The sequence below is a fragment of the Malaclemys terrapin genome, chromosome 11 (assembly GCF_027887155.1).
Source record: "Malaclemys terrapin pileata isolate rMalTer1 chromosome 11, rMalTer1.hap1, whole genome shotgun sequence".
Classification (NCBI taxonomy): Eukaryota; Metazoa; Chordata; order Testudines; family Emydidae; genus Malaclemys; species Malaclemys terrapin.
The window spans coordinates 38522923-38548237 of NC_071515.1; the positions used below are offsets into that span (position 1 = coordinate 38522923).

General features: G+C 41.2%; 1 long non-coding RNA gene across 1 annotated transcript; it reads left to right on the forward strand.

Moving 5' to 3' along the window:
• Positions 1-25315, forward strand: LOC128845639 (uncharacterized). Its single transcript, XR_008446693.1, has 3 exons — positions 1-344; positions 23129-23224; positions 25237-25315. It is a non-coding gene; the product is annotated as an uncharacterized LOC128845639 (long non-coding RNA).

A 25315-nucleotide genomic window follows, 5' to 3' on the forward strand; every position in this document is an offset into this window, starting at 1 on the left:
ACTGAACCAGGGCTGCAGAGATGGAAAACACAGGCGAGACAACGAAGGGGGGAAGCAGAGCTGCGCGTCCCTGGAGCTGGTGTGTTTTGGGAAAGTTGAAGAGACCACAGAAAGCCAGTTTGGACTGATACAAAGAACACCAGAAACAGAGGTCATGGAACAAAACACTCCCAAAGGAACCCTAGACTTAAAAACCCTCCTGAGAGCTGGAGCAATTTGGAGATCACAGCGGACCCCGGACAATCTGGACTCAGGACAAGAACTCCCGTCCACCCCTCCCCCTCTTCTTCTTACATTACACCCAGGCTTGGCCAACCTCGGGTCGTGTGTGTGTGAGTATGAAAGTGAGTTAGGGCTTGGGGCACTAACACTTTCTTTCCTCCTCTGAGTGACGTGGGAACACCCTGAACTCTCTGCTGTTATTTTATTATTTTATTAATAAAGCTTTAAATTTAGACACTTGGTATGCTCCTTCATCCCCTCCCCCAACAATCCTGCGGCCTCAGCCTGATCACCTGATTCCTCAGGTAGATTGGTAACAGAAATCTGTCACATTAGCAATCTTCAGTTTAAATGTTAAATTCTTCAGATTGCTTATTCTTCAGTTGGCTTCTAACATTTAATTTGTTCCTTGTGTCTTTTGGAGCAGAGCAACGTGGGGACAGTCTCTTATTACAGGTAGTTTCACAGTGGAGTACTGCCATGGTGACTGTGAAAAGCCTTTTGAAGCTCTGTTGGAGAGCCTCCGGGCAGAGATCAGCAAAGAACTTGTGAATGCTGTCACAACAGTTTCAGGGAGTGGCATAGAGCAGTTCAGCTGGGAGACACAGATGGTGGAAAGTTAAGTGCAAGGACTGATGTTGCATGCTGGTGGTGTGAAAATTAGTGACGGCCTTTAGAGAGACAAGTTGAACCTTTTATTGGAAGAACTTCTGTTGGTGAAAGAGACAAGCTTTTGAGCTTATACAGAGCTCTTTTTCAGTGATCGCCTTTGGCAAGTGAGAGAAAGAATTGAGACATCAGAGATTGTGACTGGCATGCTGGTCGCTTTTTGTTGACAAACCAAGAGCAGTTGAAGTATCTGGGGAGAAAGAGAGTGAGTGCCACAGAGAAAATGCCATTGATTGAGGTGGTTATGTAGTTTCCCATGACAAAGAAATGGGTCTTGAGAAGTTTGCAAATGTGCAAAGATATTGGGATGTCCTCTAAAAACAAGTGTAGTCCTTTGGCTTGCTCTCCTGCTCAGGCCTTTACATACCTCAGGCGATTGCATGGCCTCTAAACATCACTGCCCAGGTTCATCAAACTCTTGAAATATAGGTAATGAGGTCACCAAAACCTGCAGCTTCTTCCTAGGCAATGAAGTCTTCTTCTCATCTCCATACCTAGGGATGATGAAAATTCTATGTCTGCTTCAGGGATTAAAAATTGGATGATACATGGCGTGAATGATTTTGTCAAGAACTAGCAATCCTGGTTTTTACAAAACCCGGCTCAAGGGCATCATATACCCTTTTAGGAAAGGTGGGTGTATTGCCCTTTCTGTGTGACTTTGGAATGTTCAAGGCATCAAGCCTATCCTTGAAGGATCTATAGTGACCTGAGTATATAACTCTCACCCATGCCCCCACCCCTTCCTCTTACTGTCTTTTTGTAACAATCACATTGACTATTACATGTGATTTTGTAGCAGTAACTAAATACATGTACCGCACTTCCTAGAACATCAGGTGCAATTTTCTCTTTGTAGGCCTGGTGCTTTCACTGTAGCCTAAACTTCTCTTGGGTTTGCAATTGTGTGTGTCTTTTGAGCGTGAGTTATCTGTGTTCATGATGTCCAGTCTCACATGACTCCTAATGGCCTCTTAATGGCACTGTTTGCATTGAATTGCAGCTTTTGTAATGTCTACCCTCTCTAATTCAAGCACTGATAAAAGGTAGTCGTTACTGATTGGGACAAGTGACATTTTTTTCCTTCTTTATTTCTTTTCTTTCAGTTTCCAGAATTCCTAGTTACAGGGACATCTTTGACTCTGAGCTTTCATTCAAGGGTCATGTTTGCTAGATTGTGAAATTCTTATCAACTCAGCATAGGAGTTTCTCCTGGTTGTCACCCACGCTGTAATTTCAAGAGATTGAACATCTATACTGATACTTTTTCTATTAATACACTATTACTATATTAATACTCTATTATAATATTAGTATTATTCAGGCCTTTCTTGCTTTAAACCAGCTTTGGCTGGTTGATTGTAATTCATGTTGTATAGGTCTTCCTGTGACATTCTTCAAGCATCTGTAGTTTGGGAGCAGAACTCCAGAACCAGAATTCTCCCTGCAGCCAAGAGCTCTGAGTACATTCATTATTCCTGTGCTGAGAGAGCTTCACTAATTCCCCATGCTGCCGCAGAAAACCTTTACGTTTTTAGCTTTTGTACATGGCTTTGCATGACTGTGCTGATTCATACATGTGAAAGCTTGCTATTCTTACTTCCAAAGAGGCATGCGTAAGTCTAGCTTAACAGTGCTCTGAGCCATTGCAACTATTAAAATTATCATTTAGGTTTACATCTTTTATGTACGGTGGCCCACCTCTTTGGAACACACAGCCATCACCGAGAGACACTCCGGGCCTGATTCTGATCTCTCTTACACAGGTTAAACATCACTGATGTCATTGGGCCAGATTCTGTCACCAGGCTAAGCTCTGTTCAGTGCTTAGGACAGTTAATCTCCAGGCCAAGTTCCCCACTGCAGCTCTAATAATCATGACGGCTGCTTTAACCTATGCCAGTTTCCAACAAACTGAAGTGGCCATTACAGCACTTGGGGCACCACAGCTCTGGGGAACCGCTATGGTGGCTCTAAATGACTAGAGGATTTCTGTACATAAGAAGAATCCTCCACTGGTGGTATGACAATTTTTCACCAGGAAACTGGTGCAAAGCTGCTCTAGGAAGCAATTGAATCTGGTTGTGTGGAGTTAAATTAGTGTAAAACTTATGTGAATGGGAGGAGAATCAGGCCCTGCATCTTTACTCCAGTTTAAATCATCTAAAGACTTAACTATCTATTATTGCCTTTTCATAATCTGCTTTAATTGCTATTGATTTGTATGTTTGGAAAGTGCCCTGAGCAAATCAAGGCATGCAGTCTGTGTTTGCTGCTGACCATTTACTCTGCAGTCCCCAATCTGCTCTGTTCAGCATCTTGGAAATGATCCTGAACTCTTTTCTCAGGCAAAATTCTGGAGCCATCAAAGGGATTCTGAGTAAAGAATGCAGAAAGCAGATCTCTTATTTATCTCTCTTCAGCACTCCTGGTGTTGCACTGCACCTGTCTTCCATCTGGCAAGGTCACCCACCTTTCTAAAAAGTATTAACCAATGAAACCAGCAGTGCTTTAATCAGTTATGCGGGTTCAGATTTATTTTGGAAAACTATCTGGATAATTACATCACAGTGAAAATTACATTCAACAAAAAGGAATGAAAACTCACTGCTACTCAACGAGAAACAGTGTTTCAGCGTATGAACTCTGTAAAGGAGACTACTCCAATGGAGATTACAGTGCAATCCAACCAGTTAACACATTCAAATATATTTCACATTTTGCACATTTCAAAATCTTGAAACTCTTCCTTGAATTTAGTTAATCTGCACAACATGTGGATAATTAAACATTTGGTACATAAGGAAGTTAATGAGATATAAATATCTTTGAACGTTGGTGGTTAGCTTACCAATATTATGAGCCCATTAATAAATAAAGTCTTTATTAAGTTGACTCTTTTTTTCTTTGGTGCTAGGTAACTCAGCCTGGTCCTTTTAAGCAAATCAGAGTGGGAGAAAATAAGACATAGAGAATTTCCTCATTCCCTCCTGCCCCTTATATAGGTGGGCAAGCAGGACCACAGTGACAGCACCACTATGATTAACCCTTACTGTTAAAACAGGCATGCAAGTCAGTTTGATTGGATGGCAGGTCTCCATGGAGGTTTGGGATGGGCCTGAGGGATAGGGGACAGGATAGCAAGTGTTTCTACTCCTAAACATTGGGCGCCATGGAGACCAGGCTGAGTGACTGCCCAGACGTCAAGGCAGACATAAGAGCAGGGTCATTTCTCAGTGCACAAAAAGGCCAAGTTGCTCAGCAGCCCTTGTAGCAATATTTGATGCTGAAGAGGAGGAGGGTACCAAGTGAAGTCAGACAATAAGATGCTCAGTGCAACACAGAAGGACTGGGAGTAGGAACAATCCCACTACAAGACTAAGTCTCCAAGGAAAACCTCCCCTCACGTATATCTGTTGTTGATAGTTTGGCAGTGATAAATAGAACTGTGCCAATCTAGGCAAATATCTGAAATAATTGTATGTGTATGTTTTCATTCTTTACAAGCTCACCATACTGCTGGTAGCAAGACTATAAGGGAAGAGGGTTCCATATAGAAATGAAAGATGAGGGTAGGGATATTTGACCAACCTTTTTCACTATATGAGTGCTGACCTCATGCATAGATGTCTGTCCTCATATAGACAATAATACAGTAGGGTGAGTGTGGTAGCAATACTAATTACACTTTTCTGCATTACACAATAGCATTATGTGTTGGCAACAGAAAGAACTATCAGATATAGACCTAGATCACCACTTGCAGTGGATACACCTGCAGGTGATGGGACATCAAAGGGAGGAAAACTTGATGTAATCGTTCGTAGGCTTCTGCCATTCTCTCCATTAGGACAAGGAGGAAACCTTGCTGCAGAACAAACATGGCATTCTATCTCCCAAACCACCTCAAACCCTTCCCTCCCTGCCCCCCAATCTTCCCCTTCCCTTGTCTCCCAAAAGGTGCTACAGAGGTTGCTGACATTCCCCTTGGAGTCACTTGCCTTCCTTTTTGTTGGTGCTTAGTATTTTCTATTTTTCTTTCAGTGCATCCTGCATCCAGATACAATGTGCTTGGCACATATTAATAGATCAATGAAAAAGAAAGAACAATAGTGGAAAGAAGGCTCATAGCTAGAACGAGCCAAGAGATGGGAAGAAAATTTCACAAAAATGTTCTGTTGTTTGTCATAAGAAACCAATAAATATTTTCCTCCCATCTCTAATTACAGCCCAATGGACCTCAAAGGATCCAGTCCAATTCCTCTAGAAAAATATATTTTTAGACGTCAGAAGGAACTTTCTATAAACATTTCATTAAAAAGAAAATTAATCCTTTGGACCCAATGTGACCTTGTTGTAAACGAATGCAACCTTGTTGACTTGAACTAAGTTGCATCTGCTTACATCAGGGCTAAAATGGGCCTTAGATATATATCACTCTCAACAACACTTACAACATCTAACAGAATTATCATAAATACAAGATGTTAAATATAATTGCATTATGTAGGTTCCCCAGATTTCATCAGCTTTCCAGGATGAATATTGCTTACAAAGCAAAAAGACTAGATAATAAAGCAGTTTGGGTGCAGTGTCAAATCATGACAATATCACCTGACCCTACTCCACTGAGAACAGTTGAAAGTAACTACTTCTCTGTTGCTCCAGCTCTCAGAAAAAAATGTGCTTAGATTCTCAACTCCTTAAGCTCAACTCCCCTTAGATCCTGTAGCACATTGTGTGGGTGAAGTAGCAGGTTTCCATGTAGCCAGGAAAATAGATAATTCACTGCAGAGACTCTCTTTGAAGAAACTCCTAATCAATTACAGAACAGATATGGTGTTTATTTAATTAGGGATACAATGGGAGCTGCATGAGCACATCCAAGGGCAGGATTTGGCTCTTAATTTGTATTTGTCAGTAAGTAATGCATAAACAATACAGCAGAAACATTTGCACTGAAGATGGACTCACTGAATTCATATCCTCCTTTGAAATGCATTTTTGTAAGTGATTGTTCCCAATATGCATCCTTATGTGTAAATTACCAATAACACCAGACAAGAGATTGTATTTCTTTGAAATATAATTGTTTTTCGAATTCCCAAACATTTATAGCAGGCACCACTATCTAAATCAGTTTTCCCTCAAATGATCAACATTCCAAGGTTCTAAAATAGTAGACAAACCACAGAGTAGTAATAACCCTTCTTTGGTCTGACAAAGCCTGGATCTGTTAGTTTTCCCAGTATGCCTCCAGTTGGAATATTGAATACTTATTGCAAACTATTTGCAAAAAAGCAACTCAGAATTATTCCTGCAAATTATTGCATAAGTCATTTCTAATAATGAATATATCCTTCCTTATTTATAAAGGGCTCAAAATAGCATCCTCTGTACAGTGTAACTTCACATGCACCAAATGTGCAAGGTCACACCTGGTGCCTCTCACAGAAGAGGCTCTGGGATTGTGTCCCAGCAAGCACCAGCACAAATTAAGCTCTGGAATACATTCAAGAAAATAGTTTTCTGTTCATAGACAACTCATAAACTGAAAAGGAAGTGAAACTGAGCGAATACATCTTTTGTTAAGAATTAATTAATTACTGTTTTACAAAATTTGGGATTACTGTGGGATAGTAGTGTATTAAATTACTTTAATTTCTAGCACTACTTATGAACATTTTAAAGACAAAATGTATTAATTCTAAATTCTCTGCTGGTCATGTGTTATAGCAGGTTTGCTGATGTACTTTTCTTGTAACGATGTAGCTATAGGGGTGTGGCTACACAACAAGCGCTACAGTGCCACAGTAGTAAATCCACCCCTTCAAGAGGCTGTAACTAGGTCGTCAGAAGAATTCTCACCCTAGTGGTTGGGAGGGAGGTCATTAGAAGATTCCGTGGGAGAGAGAGCTCACATCTTCAGAGTTGCACCTCTCAGAATGAAGGCCTGACACTTTCAAAAGAACCCCCTTCCTCTCCCACCTCCTGCTAAGAATGTTTCTACATTGCCTTGGGGTAAATTAGAAGTTTGGGTCATGCTTCAATACAGCTAATCTATTGATCTGCTATTTAAAAGTGTGTCTATCCTGCTGTTTGTGTGTGCGCAATAACAGAAGCAAGTGCATTTTTGTACATACAATCACACAAACACATTTGTGAAAATCAGACTCTATATGTTTAGCTTAGTGCTATGAACATTTTAAAGCAGTATATAATTAATCTGCCATGAAAATTAGTTGTTTTATTTATTATGTAACTCTGGCTTTTATTAAAATTACTTTGTGAAACTCTAATTGCACTACAGTACTATAGCGTAACAGTCCCTCACATAAATACATGATTATTATGTACAGTCACTTATCTGTGAACGAGTTCTGCTACTATTTTCCTTAATTAAGGATACAAAGGGCTCCTTCATCTTTGCATATTCCCTTGCCAGGACATTGATACTCATTATTTCCTAAGTCCAAACACTGAAACTGTGTCAAGAATGCATCTATCACTAGACGGGCACTTATAGTCAGCGGAATTTTTGACTGTGTCAGCAAATTTGGCAATTTGCAATTTCTGTGTGTCTGACGTGCTTTTATTGGTGAAGATCACTTTCAAATACCAAGATCATGAGAATGATTCCTTGGTTAGTCTCCTCAGCAGGCTAATGTAATGACAGTAATTAACAGCTTGTGATTAGCAGCCACTCCAGAAAGTGTTTGAATGTTAATTTGCTTCAACTAATATGCAGCACTTCTGTGTAATGAGATCTATGCTATAGGTTCACAGTGAAAGCAAATTATTTTCCAGCATTTAATCATACAAACGATTCTTAGTTAATCACTTGAATGGTAAACCTCAATGTTCTAATAAGTGACATTTGTTTTTCTGTCATTTGATTTATTGCAGGATAGGGATATTAAGTATTATTTTTCTTTAAAGAGGGCCATATACTCTAACCAGGATTATTGCATTTCAGCTTTTGATAAACACAGCATCATTCCTTTCCCTTACATTCTCTCTCCTCTTTGGGGTTATGTTTCAGCCTGGTACCCTTCACACCGCCTTTATGATGTTTCCTTTTACAGAACCTCTGACATCCCCCCCCCCCCAGGCATTTTCAGGTAACCCCAAACTGATATCAGTTCGAGTTCTTTTCCGATCACATTGGTGGTGTTTTCTAATTTGGACTGAGCAGATATAGGAAGAATCATCAGTACCAGTGGGAAAGAGACCCCCTGAGAGTATCACAGCAACAGAGGGGAGCACCCACATTAACAGCTGAAGCCCTAGTTGTGTGCAAGTTAATAGCATTTTGAATCAGACAGGTACTAAGAGCTGACTTGATACTCTTTGCTGTTGAAAAGTGACATAATCATTCTACATCTGGATGATAACAGCTATTCCCCTGCTGGAGCACACCGTGTCTGCTCTGTTAGTATCAATTTCAGGCAAAAATTCTTTATTGTTCCAACTCTTTGGGCAGACGTGTCATGGACAGTCACAGATAAAGTTGTTTTCTTCTAACACTGAACGGGGAACTTTATTAGAATAAGGGCTAGTTTACTCAGCGAGTTACTGATCAGCAAGCCAGGATGGGAATCTACAGTGCACCACCTGGCCACACAGTAACATCCAGTGTAGATACTGCTACAGAGTAGTGAACGTCCTGGAGGGTGGCTTGATGTACTATGCTTTCAAGCAGCGGTCCACCAAGCCGCGCACAGGGCCTTTCACTGCACTGTCCACACTGGACATTACTGTGCAGCAGGTTGGTGTGCTGTAGAATCGCACCCTGACTTGCTGTGCAGCTAAGCCCTAAGTAACGCCACTCTCTCTCTCTGCTTTACTGCAGAGCTTCTACCTAGACTATTCCCCAGCCATTTGGGTTCTGGTTCGGCTCAGATTTGGGACACCGGTTAAGGTTTTTTTGGTTGGGTTTTGGTTGTTGTTGTTTTTTTTATCTAAACTGATATCAGTTTGTCCCTCCCCATTGTAATTCTGGGTACCTCCTCTTCCTGTCTGCTTTCTTATAGCTTGGTAACTTGATTCAGTGTTCATCAATCTAGTTTTCTTCTCACTCAGATTTTTTGGGTTGAGGTGAATACTACACAATTTTCTTGAACAATCTGGGTAAAATTCAGCCCTGCAGTATGTGGATACAACATCCACTACCTTCAGTGGGAGATATGCCTTCCTATACAAGGTATGAATTTTGGCCCTTAAAGTTTGAACAAAGTATTTCTGCTTTTTCTAATTTGGCCACACAGCTAAACTTTGTTTTGAAAACCAGGGTCAGAAAACCATATGGTAACAGTCTCCATTGAAGTGACAGTTCTTTTGGTTGCCGCCACCATACTTGATATGCAGAAAAAGGTGTTTTGACATTATGCATTGTATTTGTTTCCTTGTTCTGGATGCTGACTGGCAAGATGAACAGTCAGCTTGCATTCAGCAAACTGAAGCCTGCCAACTGGGGGAAGGATTTTGTATCTTTTTTAGTGTCGTTCACCTGGCCCAAGAAGGTGAGACTTATTAAAGTCAGCAGACAGCTAAAATGAAGGAGAATTTATTCTAATCTAGTTGTAAATGGTTTATTTTTACAAGTTCCTAGTCGATGAATCCCTTAATTTCTCAGATTGTGGCATTTTTCATCACACTGACTTCTACTTTGTGCCTATATCTAAAAAAAAAAAAGTTCCATCCATCTCCCTAAATCTGTCTGCCTTTCCAGAGGACTGAGTACAGAGCTGGGAGTCAGAGGTCCTGAGTTCTAATCTTAGTTCTGCCACCCACTTGTTCTGTTGTCATGGGAAAGTCCATTGCCCACCTAAAGAGTGGGAATGATAATACTGTTCCACCTTCCTCACAAGGGTGCAGTGAGGGTTAATTAGTTAATATCTGTACACTACTTTGAACCCATTATGATTGCATCAATGTGATTTTTTTTGTCTCTCCCTCTTTATCCAAGTAGTTATTTATATCATGCCTATCACTATTGTGTTAATAATTAGGGGACAAGAGATACACTCTGTAAGAATTAGAAGCTATGTCATATTTCTGGTCACTGTCCTGTTTTCTTCAATTTGCTGTCAATCATCCACAGATCCAAAACCTCATTGACTTTGTTCTGCTCAAAGAATGCTCTCTTGCTAATCTGTCCAGTCCTGGATCTCTGATATTTCTCTTTTTTTGCCCCAATACTTGTATACAATATTTTGGCCTTTTATAGAAAATGACAAATGGTACCATATGTTAATTAATCCCTTCATTAAATCCAGTTCTAAAATAAATCTTCAGGGTTGTATTTGGGCCACTCATGATTATTTCCAACTCTTTTTAGAAATAAATGTTTTAAAAATACAGTTTAGCTACTGAGGGTCTTTTCATTCAGTTCATAATCTTTTTAGTACAAGCATGCAGCACCATCCACTTGTAGCAGCAGTCCTCCGATGCTACCATGAGATTCACTAGTGATGTTCTGTAAATGCCAGCCAAAAATCTATCTACAAGAACATCTGCTCAACAGTGCAAAACTGATGTAATTACCAACCATCATCTTTTATCCTCCTGCTGGGGCAACTGCTCCAAAGCATGACTTTTTGCCCTGAGCTAATAAGATCCAAAAACTAGCTCTTATGTACAAAACCTGCCACAGAAAACCAACATAGCTTCAACATAAATTATAACAGTCTCTCTGAACTACAAGAGGTAACAAATATCCAATTGACATGGGTCTTGTGGAATTATTTTAAATGTTCTGTATTACTATTTGCTTCCTTTTGTTTTTTTGTTCCTCTAAAACCCATATAAATTGTTCATAGACAAAATGTAATTTAAAAAAAAAACTTAGTGCTGCTATAAAATAATTCTGTTTAAAGGTGTACTTGTTTTAAAATATTTTTAATTAAATCATTGTAAGACTGTTCCCAGGTGCTCAAAATTGACTATTATTAAATTAAAAGATTTTCCTCTAAAGATGTACGCCCCCCCATATACTGCACAGGTTCATGCATTTTACAGGCCAATTCTGCCTCGTGAGTCACACACAGGTATTCCTCATTGGAGTAAATGAAATCCTTGTGTTAAGATGAGCAAGGTTTCTGGGGTGGGTGTTTACGCACGTGAGATCTTGAGATTAGTGGTGCTATTTTATACATATTATCATACTCACCCGTTGACCAAATCCTGTTCAGACAAGCAGCATACACACAAAAGCATACAACAATGTTGCCAATACTCATGAGTTGATTGTGAGTCTGACATCTGCAGTGGAAGTCACACATTTGCTCCTGCTGTCACTCTGAAATGACCCTCATAAGCCAAGCTGCTGGCAGCCAGCATTCCCCGTCTCAGCTTTCATATTTAAAAAATAAACCAAGGTTCTAGCCTTCAGGGTTGCAGAACAAAGCTTGAAAATGTGACTGACTTGAGTGTAACCCTAACAACCAGACAGCAAATCTAAAAAACACAGCGTCTACTAGTATTTAGAATCTCATAATTTAAGGGTGTGGTGGCTCATGATTTTTGAATGGTTGGGGTTGGCGATACTTGCGTCAGCTATTCCTCCTGGCTACTGGAGGTTACTCTCAAATTCTAAAGCTCCTGAACAGGCAGCCAATGCTTCCTCCTCTCTCCCCTTCTCACTGGTCCCTCACCTCCTTTGGAACTATTAGGCCATGTCTACACTACTACTTACGTTGGAAAATATTGTGTCGCTCAGGGGTGTGAAAAAACATATTTCGTAAATTTCGCCAGCATAAGTGATAGTGTGCACAGGGCTATGTCGGTGGGAGTCTCCCACCAACATAGTTACCGCAGCTCGTGGGGTAGTTTAATTATGTTGAGAGGAGAGCTCTCTCCCATCGGCATAGAGCAGCTACACAAGAGATCTTATAGCAGTGCAGCTGCATCGGTACAGCTGTGCCATCGTAAGGTCTCTAGTGTAGACATGGCCTTAGTGGAACACAGTGGAGCAAGAGATAGGGAGGAATTAAACATTGTTATTTTCTTGCCCTGAGCATCAGCATGCCCCACTTCTCAGAAGGAGCTATGACATAAGGGAGGCAGCACCAAAGTGGTTACAAAGAAGTCTAGGGAGAGAAAGGAAGGGCTGGGGGGAAGATTGACCCATTGCAGGAAGATGGCAGTGGAAAGTGGTGATGGGTCCAGAGAAGTGTTTGTGGCCAGAAAAGGAGAGAACAGTGAAGACCACAGGAGCTAGGAGAGGGAAATGGACTGCAGCAGAGGGAAGTGTAGAAAACACGGCACGTACACATAGGGAAAGGATGGATTGTGGCTAATGCACAGGATTCCTGGGTTTCACACCCAGTTCTTTCACAGATGCGCTGTGTAACCTTGAGAAAGTCATGTCACCTCCTTGCGCCTCAGTTAACTGCACAGTCATTCAGGTTTCACATCAGGATGATGTAGGGACACAGAATCTGCTCTCAGTTTACATACAGCAACAGAGAAACATTGTCAATCAAAATCAGATCAGACTAGTATTTAATTATATGTAAAGGGTCATTCATGTTTAACATACAGTTGGAATATGCCTCTGATTGAGGTTGCTGATATGTTTTTATGTAAACTGGACGCAAATGTTTGCAATTTATGAGCCAAAATCCTGGCCATGCACTGCTCATTGTTGTTTGCCAGAAAATTCATGCCCATCAGGCTGAATGTGGGGACACTGGGGCCCCCATTCAGCAGTCCATCCCTTTGCAGCAAAGAGCTTAAGCATATGCTTAACTTCAAGCACAAACTTATTTAGGTCCCATTGAAGTCAATGGGACTTAGCATGTGCTTAGAAGTTAAGCAAATGCTTAAGTGTTTTTCTGAATTAGCACATGCTTAATTGCTTTGGTGTCTGCCCCAATACTGGTCACTTCCAAACCCCACAAAGATTCCACAGTATACATTTTCTGCATAGCTGTAGCCACACACAGCTGTTTAGAATGGTCCTTCTGTTCATGCACTTTCAGAGCCTGACTGAGCAGTGGCCCCTGCCCACATGTGCAGGTCATTTATTATCCCTAGAAGAAATAATTTGTGCAGAGCAACTGCATGTGGCTGCTTCTGATTAGAATAAGGGTGCACATAATAAATATCTACTCCAGTTTGGGTGGGGTTTGCACACTCCATCCTCAGATGATATTAATTAGCTTAACTCCATTGAGCCAGAATTTGACCCACAGTCCGTACACTGAATTACATGCTTATGAAGAGTTCTTTTGTGGCACCTATTAACTTCTTCACACTATTACCCTATCCTTTTTGTTGAACCAGTGGATATTCTTATTTCTTTGGACAGCCTCTTCCATCTCTGCTTACTTATGCTTTATCACCTGAGGAAAGATGCAGTTGCAATGACAGAACTCAGACTTGTTATGTTGTGACTAATACTGCATACAGTGCAGTACTTCCGGAAGGAAGTCTCCAGACATTGGTGCTTTGTATACATGATAAACAAGGGGAAGTTGCTTAGCATTTGAGATAACTTATTGTATATTCTTCATTTGGAGCTACTGCTGGGCTGTTCTGTTCTGCCAGGATTCACTACATATAACAGGTTGGCTAACATCTTTGAGACCTCTTACAAGACTTCTCAAAGAGCTTAAAAGAACAGTATATGGGTTTGGCATATTTTCAGTAAGCTCTTTGGAACATTTGTGTTTGAATTTGAATGAAGAAACAGCAGGAAAATAGAGTGCTTAAACATTTGTCCTTTCCCATCTCACTTATTGGGTAATGAATCTGCCACTAATCATCAATGAGAGTATATTTTGATGAGTCTTTCAGACTGTTGCTTAAATTGGGATTAGAATGACCTTGGGTGGTCCTTTACACAGGCCTAATGTGAATGCCAAATGGGCAGAAAACTCTACCAATCAGAGTGATGGGATTTTACATTCACTTAGCACTAATTCTGCACTGGGGTTAATGACAACACAAGGTGTAAGGTAAGGGAGAATCAGTCTATAGGTATTAGTATGTACTTTAGACAGTGTGCAACCCAATTATGAAACAATGGGCTGAGTTCTCAGTGGTAAATCAGCAGGCCTGACTTACCCCAGTTGAGGATGGCCCAATGGGTAACATTTTCAAATAGTCTAAGTGACTCCGGAGCCCAAAGCCCATTGAAAGTCAATTGGAATAGGTCACGTAGGCACTTCTGAAACTTCTACCCCATATCTTTGGCAAATTTTGTTCATGGCCTTTTCTCATTTCTTCAGCATTTCTTGGATTTATAGTTTTATTGCCATACAAGTATTTTTCTGCAATTGTAGAATTACTCTATCTTGATCATGTTACATACCTCTGTGCAGATGATAAGGGCTTTATGCTATCTATTTGTGTTGTTGCTCTCATGAATGAATAACTTCTGTCACATTTTCTCAATCCCCTAGCAAGCCACTTGATACTTCCCTTTCAGTTCATTCATTCAGTTCAGCTTCATGAATAAAGCTAAAAAATAACCCGTATAGAGGAGTCCATTAGAAAAGGAGTTCTGAGCCTGCTCCTGTCATGTTTGCTTGCCAGAACAGTGACATCAGTATCACTATTCTGTGCTGTGTTCTTTTCCTGGAGTGTGGGTTGCAATTGGGTGACTTGGTTCATATTTAATTATTAAGACCAAAACTGTGGGAAATTTGTCACTTGAGATGACCAACAGGATTGTATTGAAGAGAGAGGGTCTGCTTCATCTCCACCTTACATCACTTCAACACTGGCTTATTTCCACTTGCTTCCCTGGAGTTGCTCCTGATTTACACCAACGTAGGTGAGATCAGAATCAGTCACTACCTCTAATGGTTTGTGCTTTTCTCCCCCCTCACTGCCAGCCATTTGGATACCAGTCCTCTTATCTTTGTCTAATTTCGTAGATTTTATGACAGACTTGAATATTTGACATGTTCCTTACAGTCCCGGTGTCTGGGAGGTTTCTCAGACACACCCTTTTCTTTTAGGGCACTTTATTTGCCTAGTCATATACCCAGTTCCATCAGAAAGGTCAATAGACTTTGGGCCCAATTCTGATCTTGATTATGCAAATCTAGCATAACACTAATGAAGCTCAACATATTGTAGGGATTTACACCCATGTAACTGAGAACAGAATTTGTCTCCCACTGTCTAGTCCTTTTTTTTTTAATTGATCATTTTTTATGACCCCAACACACTGTTCTTCATAAGGAGCAGAATCATGATAGTTTCATGTGCTCTTCCTCCCAGGTTGCCATGCATCCAGTTAGGGGCTAGAACTCCTTAATTTGATAGACGATATGTAGTTCATAGGCATAGACTTACTTTGTGCTGTCAGGCTAGAGCACCAATGGCTAAGTGAAGGATGAAATAATGAACCTACATGGATTCATACTGCAAGAATGTGAATCCATGGATAATCCCCTACAAATGTACATATCAGTGCTCCATTGCCCATGGTTTTTAAACTCTAAACAGATGTCTTCTACTATTGCACTGAGATCTGAAGCTGTGTCTGTTTCACTAAACTCACTGCTGTTATTGACTCCATTATCAGTGATGATAAAACTCAGGGATAAACCTTGGGAGGAAGGCTACACTTCCACTCAGTCCAAATGCTTTTCTGTGACCTTGGTTACAAACTATTTCTTCAGTGTGCCCCTAGGGATGCATCTGTCCCCAGATAGGCAGGAATGCGACAGAAGAGCATAAGGCTCTGCCCTCCCAGTCCCCACCACTTAGGATTTATAGAGCAGGTCTTGCGCACTGCAGGGAGCAGACTGCACCATCTTGAAGGGTGGTGGAACCTGCACAGTCCCCCTGTCCATTCAGGGCCTGATCTAAAGAACAATGAAAAGACTCCCATTGACTTAGTAGGCTTTGGTTCAGGCCCTGAGAACTGAGAGAGAGATTGTGGCTTCTTGAGAAAAATATCCTCAGTGCTCTGCACTCTCCCTCCCCCAGTGCAGAGCTGTGTGTGCAGTTTGCACAACCTAATCAGGGCCAGCTGAGCAACCTGGTGCTTGGGGCGGCAGATTGTTCGAGGTGGCATTCTGCCCAATCCTAGGGTGGCACAGCCGCTTTTTTTTTTGTTCCACTCCGGCCGCCCTGTAGGGGGCGGTGGAGCGGAGAACCAGAGTGCCCTGCAGGGCAGTCCTCTTCCTTCCCTCCCCACCGACCGGAGCAGAGCCCTCGCGGCAGGCGGCAGGAGGCAGGAGGGAGGAGGCGGTGCAGCGGGAGGGGCCACGTGGCAGCGCCTCTGCTGTAGCCGTCGCCGCCCCCTTCTCTCTCTCTCCCGCCTGCTCCCTCCCCCTCCCCCCCCCCCCGCCCACCAGTTCCCCTGCACCCGCGCTCCGGCTGCGCCGCAGGTTTTTTGTTTTTTTGGTGGGGTTTTTTTGCTTTGCCGTTCTGGCTGCCCCATTTTTGTTTTTTGTTTTTTTGCTTGGGGCGGCCAAAAAGCAAGAGCCAGCCCTGAACCTAATACAGTGCATGGTGGAATTTCTCCTGTAGATTTCCTGGCAGTCACTATATCTGCATCAAACGCTGGAGCTGTGGCTCTCACTAGCTTCTTAGGTTTTATTTGGTTTTGGAACTAGAGGTGTGCCTAACTGGTTATTTCATACACTCCTAATACAGAGTACTGCACTTATATTTTATTTAAAATACAGAGCTGGTTTCAACATTCTAACGGACACATACAATTTTTACGGCGCTCTCTCTTCCTGAGATGTCTCAGGAATAAAACCAAACTGTTTTCAAGAAAAAAAGAAAAGGCATATAACTGTTCTGCTTTGCTTTAACTTTAGGCTCACAAACTTCTCTTGCTGTGTGTGAGTGATGTCAGTATGCATGGAAAATAAACCTCCAAGAACAAAACTTTAGAGTATTTTAAAGAGATGTTTTATTCTCGTGCTGTGCTCACGCTGCCTGTTCTGTCAGACTCAGGCCGTAGATATGAAGATATAGAGCGGCAAAGGGACTGAGGGCAGAGCTGTAGCAGAGGCTCCATGAACAACTCTGCCTGTGTGGGCAAAGACAGGGAAAATGGCTGAGGAAGGCTTAGGAGAGCAGCTCAGCAAAGTTCCATGCCATTGCCTCAGAAAGGTGTAGCTTGTGCTCCCCTCTCATATCTGCTTCTGGACACTAGTGCAGGGGAAAATGGAGCCTTAGATATGTCCTTGGGGCTGCTGAATGCTATTGGGCCCCTCCCTAGATTTTCTGTCTGGCTGTTGAATGTGTGCAATCAGGGTAAAAGGGACCTGTGTCCCCTTACACACTTAAAAAGAACAGGAGTACTTGTGGCACCTTAGAGACTAACAAATTTATTAGAGCATAAGCTTTCGTGGGCTACAACCCAGTAGCCCATGAAAGCTTATGCTCTAATAAATTTGTTAGTCTCTGAGGTGCCACAAGTACTCCTGTTCTTTTTGAGGATACAGACTAACACGGCTGCTACCCTGAAACCTTGCACACTTAATGCTCCCATGCAGGTCATGCCAGAAGTTCACCCTACCTACAAAATTTCTATAAACCATTTTTTTTAATTGCTAAGTGTTGTGGAGGAGGGAATGCCCCTTACCCTTCATTGTTTACTTTGGTGATCTCTCCATGCTCCATTTTTGCCCTCTCTTGATTTTCCCCTTTCTTTTTCCCATCCTACACTCAGACACAAACAACCAATCCAAAACCACCTGCAAAATGAGTTTGTAATATAGGTCCAAAACCAAACCCACTTTAGAGTGCGCTAGAGCATAACATAGCAGAAATCCCCATGGCACTGGAGAGTCGAGCAATGGAGATTCCACCTGACAGAACTCTGCAAAGGGGTGAGAGGGAAGTATGGTGTTAAGGATGTAGGGACACTGTCAATAGGTTCCCACATCACACAAATCCACCACAGCAAAAATCAGTGGATGAGGGAAGCAACAGGCCAAGTTTACTATGCCCCCCTCTTATCCAGAAATAGCTGGTGGCTGCTGTGGAGCACATGTTGGAGTTGCGGATTCCTTCTCATTGCCCCTCTTGTTAGCATGTTTTATTGGAGCAAAGCCCTTTTACTGAGGCTTTTATCAATACAACATGACTGAGCCCACTGTAAACTTGTGCTAGATGATATATTTGGAATAAATAACTCAATTGATATATGAAGTAATGTAAATGCTCCACCATTTTATATTATCTTCAGAGTTGTTTTTTTCTTTCATACATAAACTCCTCATGGCAAACCTGCCAGGCAAATGGTTTAGGCTCACCAAGAAGAGTGTGTAATAGGCAAACATCAGAAACCTAGAAGGTTTGCCTGCCAACTCTTTATCAGAGGATGCATGTGATCAGTTGGAATCAAATAAAGCCAAGCTGAACCTTTGTTCAAAACTAATCTAATGGAAGCTGATTCATTATTAAGTTTCAAACGCGTTTGGTTAACTATTTTGTTGATATATTAAAATGTTTCAGGTACCTCTTTACGTCTTAGTTAATAATTAGTAGATGGTTTTTAATGTGCTTTGATAATATATGGTGCTAAAGATGTTTATTATTGTAATTGCTATTTATTACTAGTTTAAACATCTGGAAGAAGAAATATCATGGGAAACCTGCTTATTGCGCATTTCCACATGACTGAATTCAGGAATTACTAGAAATCTTGCAACAAAGTCTGTTCTTATGAGATTTCCAGACCGAAGACATTTGGATACATTAAGTTTCAACCTCTAGAGTCTTATCCGAACAAAATCAGAACTGCTGTAGTTTCTGAAGTTTGATCATCAGTAATTTGGGGGAAAACTTTGCTGCTCAAAATTATACAGATAAGTGTATACACATGTGTGTGCAAACCTTCAAAATCTAGATAGCTATTAGATTTATAGAGTACGATTCAATAATTTTTTACAATGCAGTAAAGGCACTTGCCAAGTCTCTTGGAAAAACCATATATTTTGGTTTTAATAATGAAAATGTTTAATTAATAAGATCCAATTATGAACTGGATTATTTAATACAGCACAAACTCTTTTCCATGGACCTATATATTTTCTCTTTATTTTATCAGCCTTCTGAATTATTAACATTTAATATAATTTCAGTTTATTTAGACTTGGTCTTTCAGAAAGCCTGTGACAAGATCCATCACCAAAGGCTTTTAAGCAAACTAAGTAGTCAAGGGATAAGAAGGAAGGTCCTCTGATGAATCAGTAACTGGTCAAAAGGTAGGAAATGCAGGGTAGGAATAAATGGTCAGTTTTCACAATAGAGAGAGATAAACAGCAGGTTCCCCCAAGGATCTGTACTGAGACCTGAGCCTTTCAGCATATTCATAAATGATCTGGAAAAGGGAGAGATCAGTGAGGAGGCAAAACTTTGCAGATGATACAAAATTACTGAAGATAGTTAAGTCCAAAGCTGCTTACAAAGAGTTACAGGGGGATCTTATTAAAGTGACAAAATTGCAGATGAAATTCAACGTTGATAAATGCAAAGTAATACATATTGGGAAAAATAATCCAACTATACATACAAACGGATGGGGTGTAAATTAACTGTTGCCACTCAAGAAAGAGATCTTGGAGTCAATTGTGGATAGTTCTCTGAACACATCCATTCAATGTGCAGTGGCACTCCAAAAAGCTAACAGAATGTTACGAGCCATTAGGAAAGGGATAGATAATAAACCAGAAAATATCACAATGCCACTATATAAATCCTTGATATGTCCACACTTTGAATACTATGTGCAGTTCTGATCATCCCCATCTCCACAAAGATCTATTAGAATTGGAAAAGGTGCAGAGAAGGGCAATGAAAATGCTCAGGGGTACGGAACAGGTTCCGTACGAGAAGAGATTAAAAAGACTGGGACATTTCATCTTAGAAAAGAGGTGACTAAGGGGGGATATGATAGAAGTCTATAAAACCATGAAAGGTGTGCAGACAGTGAATAGGGGAGTATTATTCCCCTTCACATAACACAAGAACTAGGGGTCACCCGATGAAATTAATAGGCAGCAGGTTTAAAACAAAATGAAATAATTCTTCACACAGCGCACAGTTAACCTGTGGAACCGATTGCCATGGGATGTTGTGAAAGCCAAAAAGTATAAGAGGATTAAAACAAATTAGGTAAGTTCGTGAAGGACAGGTCCATAAATGGTTATTAGCCAAAATGGTCAGGGATACAACCCCATGCTCTGGCTGTCCCTTAACCACTGACTGCCAGAAGCTGGGACAGGACGACAGTGGATGGACCATGCAAAATTGCCCTGTTCTGTTCACTTCCGCTGAAGCATCTGGCACCAACCTCTGTCAGAGGACTGGATACCAGGCTAGATTAACCATTTGTCTGACCCAGTTTGGCCATTCTTATGTTCTTATTATGTACATGTCTATCTGTTTCACCCTGGATTTCAGAAAGCAACTTAATAACTTGGCAAAGTTTACTTATTTTTCTTGGTGTGAGTTGGGGGGATTTTTTGTTTGTCAGGATTGTGCTTTTGTTAGTTTGTTTTTCATGCAGAAACTAAACATAAAAACGATTCTTTTCTTCTCCTACTTGAAAAAGCATCTTGTGGTCTGTTTGCTTGAAAGCCACTATCTTGGGTGTTACCCTGTTCCTGGTTGTTGAGAGGCAGAGCCAAATTCAGACCTGAGATAAACAGGTGTAAAGTAACTTTGTTGATTATTTAAATGGCATTTCTCCTACTTACACCAGGTATAGATTTGACCTTTCCACTTGACAGGTACTGATGGTACACGTGATTTAGGAATAATTTATTTTCTATAAATAAAAGGATGTTTTTCCCATCTGAGGTGTCACAGGACACAACTGCTGCATAAGTGTTTAACACTGAGATCATGCAGTATATTCCTAAAGCTCAGATTGAAATAAAAGAGAAAACAGTTCTTCTCCTTTGTGACAATTACCTCACCCTTTGGAAACACATACCCACTCCCAATGTCAGTCCTTCCACCTCCAGTCTCTAAAGAATACCATAGTAATGTGGTATTTGTCAGGCATCCAGTGTGTCTATATAATTTAAGTGTGTTTTGCAAGAGAACATGTTACAATGTGGACATAAGAAATGTGACTTTTGGTGTAGTTGAAAATTAACATGCTGACTTGAGTGAACAATCAATGTGCTACTGACCACCCAGTAAAGCAATGCTTGAGTTTGTTTCTCATATAGCTGTGGCCCTTTGACATCACTCTGGCAGTGTAAGAGCCATGTGAAGAGACCCTCAAGTAAATGAAAATCAGGCCATATAATAGTTTTAGTGACCAGCTTTTGTACTGTGCTCTGCAGGCAAGTTAAAAATTGTGTTCCCTAGCAGCTGTGCCACTGTGCTACACTGCAGCAAAAAGGACAACTGGATAGGTAGTTTTCTATTTTATTAATAGATTTGAAGGTCAGATCATCAAAACTGTAATTTCAATCAGGGCCAGTCTAGTGGCTCAACATACTAATGGGGCTGTAGGTTGTAGATCTTAATGCACTCAAGAGACTGCGATCTAATTCTAAGTACTGCTGGTTGGGTCAGATTGGTTGAGTCAAATCTCAGGGCGCCAGCCCATCAGGTCACTCCTGAGAGGTTGCCTCCTGCATAGGAGGCAGAAAATAGAATACAAACCAAAAAAAAAAAAAAAAGAATTTGAGACCTTGCATTGCTGAACAAGCACAAACCAGTGCAGTCAGGGTTAGCACTGTCAAGACTTTGTGGAAGATATCTGCTACTGTGCTTTAATGTAATTTCATCAGACATACTAAATTCACTGCTGGAACCATTGCAGGTACCATCAAGTACCAGGCAAAGGTGTTCCCTGAAAAGGGATGGGAGTATACAGCAGAGACCAAAAAGGGAAGAACAGATTGTAATTTCTCATTGTCATCTGATTTATTCTCCCAAAGCCAAACATTACAATGCAGATTGCAGTAAAAGCCACCTATGGATGCAAAGCCTTTCCCAGGAACAATCTGTGCAATCCAAAATAGTTTTTTTAAAAGACAGAGAGAGAGAGTCTAGTAATTACTTAATTTTACTTATGTTAATGTGCCAAATTAAGAATTTCTGTTGACATTATAAATATATGTATTCCTTAATTATTAATGGCTTTATAAGCACTTTAAGAGCCTATAATATACTCAAATCAGTTACTGAAGCTTTATTAATATTGGGCCAGAATAAACAATCCTTACTCAGAGCCGAATGTTGCTCTCCATTATGCTCGTGTAAATTTGAACTAACTCTATTACAATCATTGGATGTACTCTCGATTTACCAGCGTAAATGAGACAAGAACTGAAAGCAGTAAGTTACTCCAGGGAGTGGACAGAAGAATTTGGCCTTCTGTTTTTACTCAGGCAAAACTACCATGGAAGTCAATGGAAGATTTGCTAAAGACGATGTAAAAATTGAGCAAGGAATAGAAGATGTGGCCAAATGACAGCCGTGATCATCTCCATCCCCCAGGATAAAACCTAAGGGATAAAATTAAATTGGAGAATATGTCTGCAAGGATCTCCTGGTGGAAATTTATCCCTAATCATTCCATGCAGCAGATTTGGGGGCAGGAGGGGATGGAGGTGCCGCCCTTCAGAACAGGCATCAGGCTCACCACAAACCCTGTGGATTGCCCAGACTCTGTACAGAATCCAGCCACCTGGCAGGAGGCCATCTGTGTAGAGACACGCTTCTTATGAGCCAGTTCTGAGGTTCCCTTAGATTTATTCCTGTTCTGTAGCAGCCTTGCTCTGATGGAGTCTGTTGTCCAGATTCCAGCAGTCTGTGGGTCTCCATTACAGAAAGATAATAGAACCTGGAGTTGCATTACCTTTCCATGCTTAATTTCATTGGGCTGAGTACATCCCTTCATCCTGTCTCCATCTTCAGTGTACCCATTTTTGCTATTACCTCTTCCCTCCTTCTCCATGCACTCCATGGGGAAGGAGGATTCTGCTGCAGAAGCAACTGAACATTTGTTCTATGCAGGCAAGGTGTGATCTATGTGCAGAGGGTCCCCTCCATGAGAGCCAGATGAAGGCATGGACACTACAGGCCCTTGCCCTGGAGTTGTGTGATAACACCAAAATCTCAACTTCAACTTAAAAACAAAAGCAAGTTTCTAGCCCCCTTTTGGTTGCAAAGAAAATGTTGAAAATGTGACCAGCGTGTTCCTGGCAGCAATGTTGTCTGCCTGAGTCTGCAAACAGCCTGTAACAGTAGGTCTAAGAGCTACTAACTGTCACATGCCTCTCTATAGGATGTTAACTCCAGGATCCACTCTACATGTGGCAGGAAGAGAAGCGAGCAACAGGTCTGACTCTCCCACCAAAGCAATTACGCCCTGGCTGCTGGGGTAAGTATTGGGAGTCTCCCCTGCTGTCACTCCTGCTTCTCTGGGCTCTGGGCTCCAGCCCCGTTGGGGTGGAGCCAGGGAGACTCTGTCATGGTATGCCTAGAACCCTGGATTGCTCTGATATATTTCTGCCCGCCATGCACAGATCAGGGCAGATCATAATAGCAGCAAACAACAATCTTTTGTAATTATACAGCACCCATAAATAAAGAGCAGCATGAGGCTATGGGTATAGGTAGCAGGAAAAAACAAATAGTTGAGGCTTCAGTCCAGCAAAACCCTTAATGTGTCTCTCATAAGCAGTAACACTAAAGTCAATGGGGCTAAGTTATGCCTGGGATAAGTATGTCACTGGATGTGGTTATTTTATGTAAAAAAAAAGGAGAGTGCTTCGGCTAAGCAAAGAGAAATTAAAGCAAGACACTAGACAGAAACAGGTAGATGAAATGTGAGCGAAAGATGCCGAAAGGCATGGAACCTTCACAAATGCAGAGATAACATTGCTCCCTCCCAGTGCAAACTTGCAGCACACGAGGCAGGTAGAATGGCCTCTGCCATTTTGGTCATACTGTGCATAAATAGGAAATAGGGGTAACAAACATGTACCCCTCAGAATAGGTAGATACAAACAACTGGGGGAAGGTCTGGCAGACAGGAAGTGGTGAGGGAGGGAGAACACAAGTAAAATGATTAGTGCCTTTCTTTTATTTACATTTGTCCCCTGGCAGGGTGTTTCTCTGTAAACATTACCACCAAATGCTCTTATTCCTGTTCAAGTCAGTGTTTTATTGAAGGAATTTAAAGAGATGCTAAAACTAGTCTCTGGAAAACACGTTAGAAACCCCATATGGGCTTCATATTTTCTTCAAAGTAGACTGAGCACCCCAGGAACTCCTGCACTGTCACCAAAACAAATCCAAACAGCATCTTTTAAAATTCATATAATTGAAAGGAGCAATGAAGATTGATGCTTAAAAGAGTCAAAGATAGTCTTTACAAAACAGTGACAGAGGATGAAATATCGAATGAAGCCTGTAGTTCTGGCACAAACCAGCAATATCAGGGCAATGGAACACACCACATATTGCAAAATATACCATTCTGTTTGTCAGACTAATTAGAGAGGCAGCCAGTAGCACCGCTAGGGTTCTGTCAGCATTTCCACAATAAAACCCTCTTTTCAGGGGTTTATAATGTGGCTGTAAAAATTAGCTTCAGGCTGAAACTTGGCACGCAAGGGTTCACCCCAGCAGCAAGGGGTCTGTGCATGTGTATTTGTGTGTGTGGTTTGTTGATTGTTTTTTAAATACAAAATTTCATTACAATCAGTTTTGTCAGTTCTTAGAAGACAGTAATAAAATTAATCCATTTTTAATCTTACTTTCTTTGTCAGTTTCTTACAAAAATGGTTAATCGTTAAATGCACATATATAAAGAAATAGATATGCAGCTGTCAGGCTGGTGATACGTTTTTTTATTTTAAATTAAACTGTCTGAATTACTGATACTTGGAAAGCAAGGAACTGCACAAGCATGTTGACGTTCTTTCACAGGGCTTGATCCTGATTCTGTTAAGTGGGAAAACTCCCATGGACTTCATTGGCAACATCATTGGATCCATAATGGACTGCGCTGAATAAGGGGGTTGGCATGCAGCCACCGAGCCCTTACAGGGGCTTGGGGTGATTGTGCCTAATATATATAATGCCTCCATGTACTCCTGGAGAGTGCATCCAACAATGCACTAAGCATGTAAAAGGAGAAAGTGCCTGGGGTCCTCTCCAGCTTTGCATATAACAGTATTAATGTCAACCCTTGTTAGGCCAATATTATGGATCAAACCAAAGGCAGTCTAACAATGTTCTATGGTACAGATCTGCTTATTAATACTTCCATATTATGGATGGACACAATGTATCATGTCAAAAAACTGCTTATTATATCTGCATAGGTTGAAGCCAGTTGAATAGCACCAGGGCTTTTATTAATGCTTGCAAATGCTTCTGTTTCAGTGTCTGCCATGATCCAGGCAAGGTGCTCTGAGACTCACCACACTTATTTCCAGGTACAACTGCAGCACACAGACAGAAG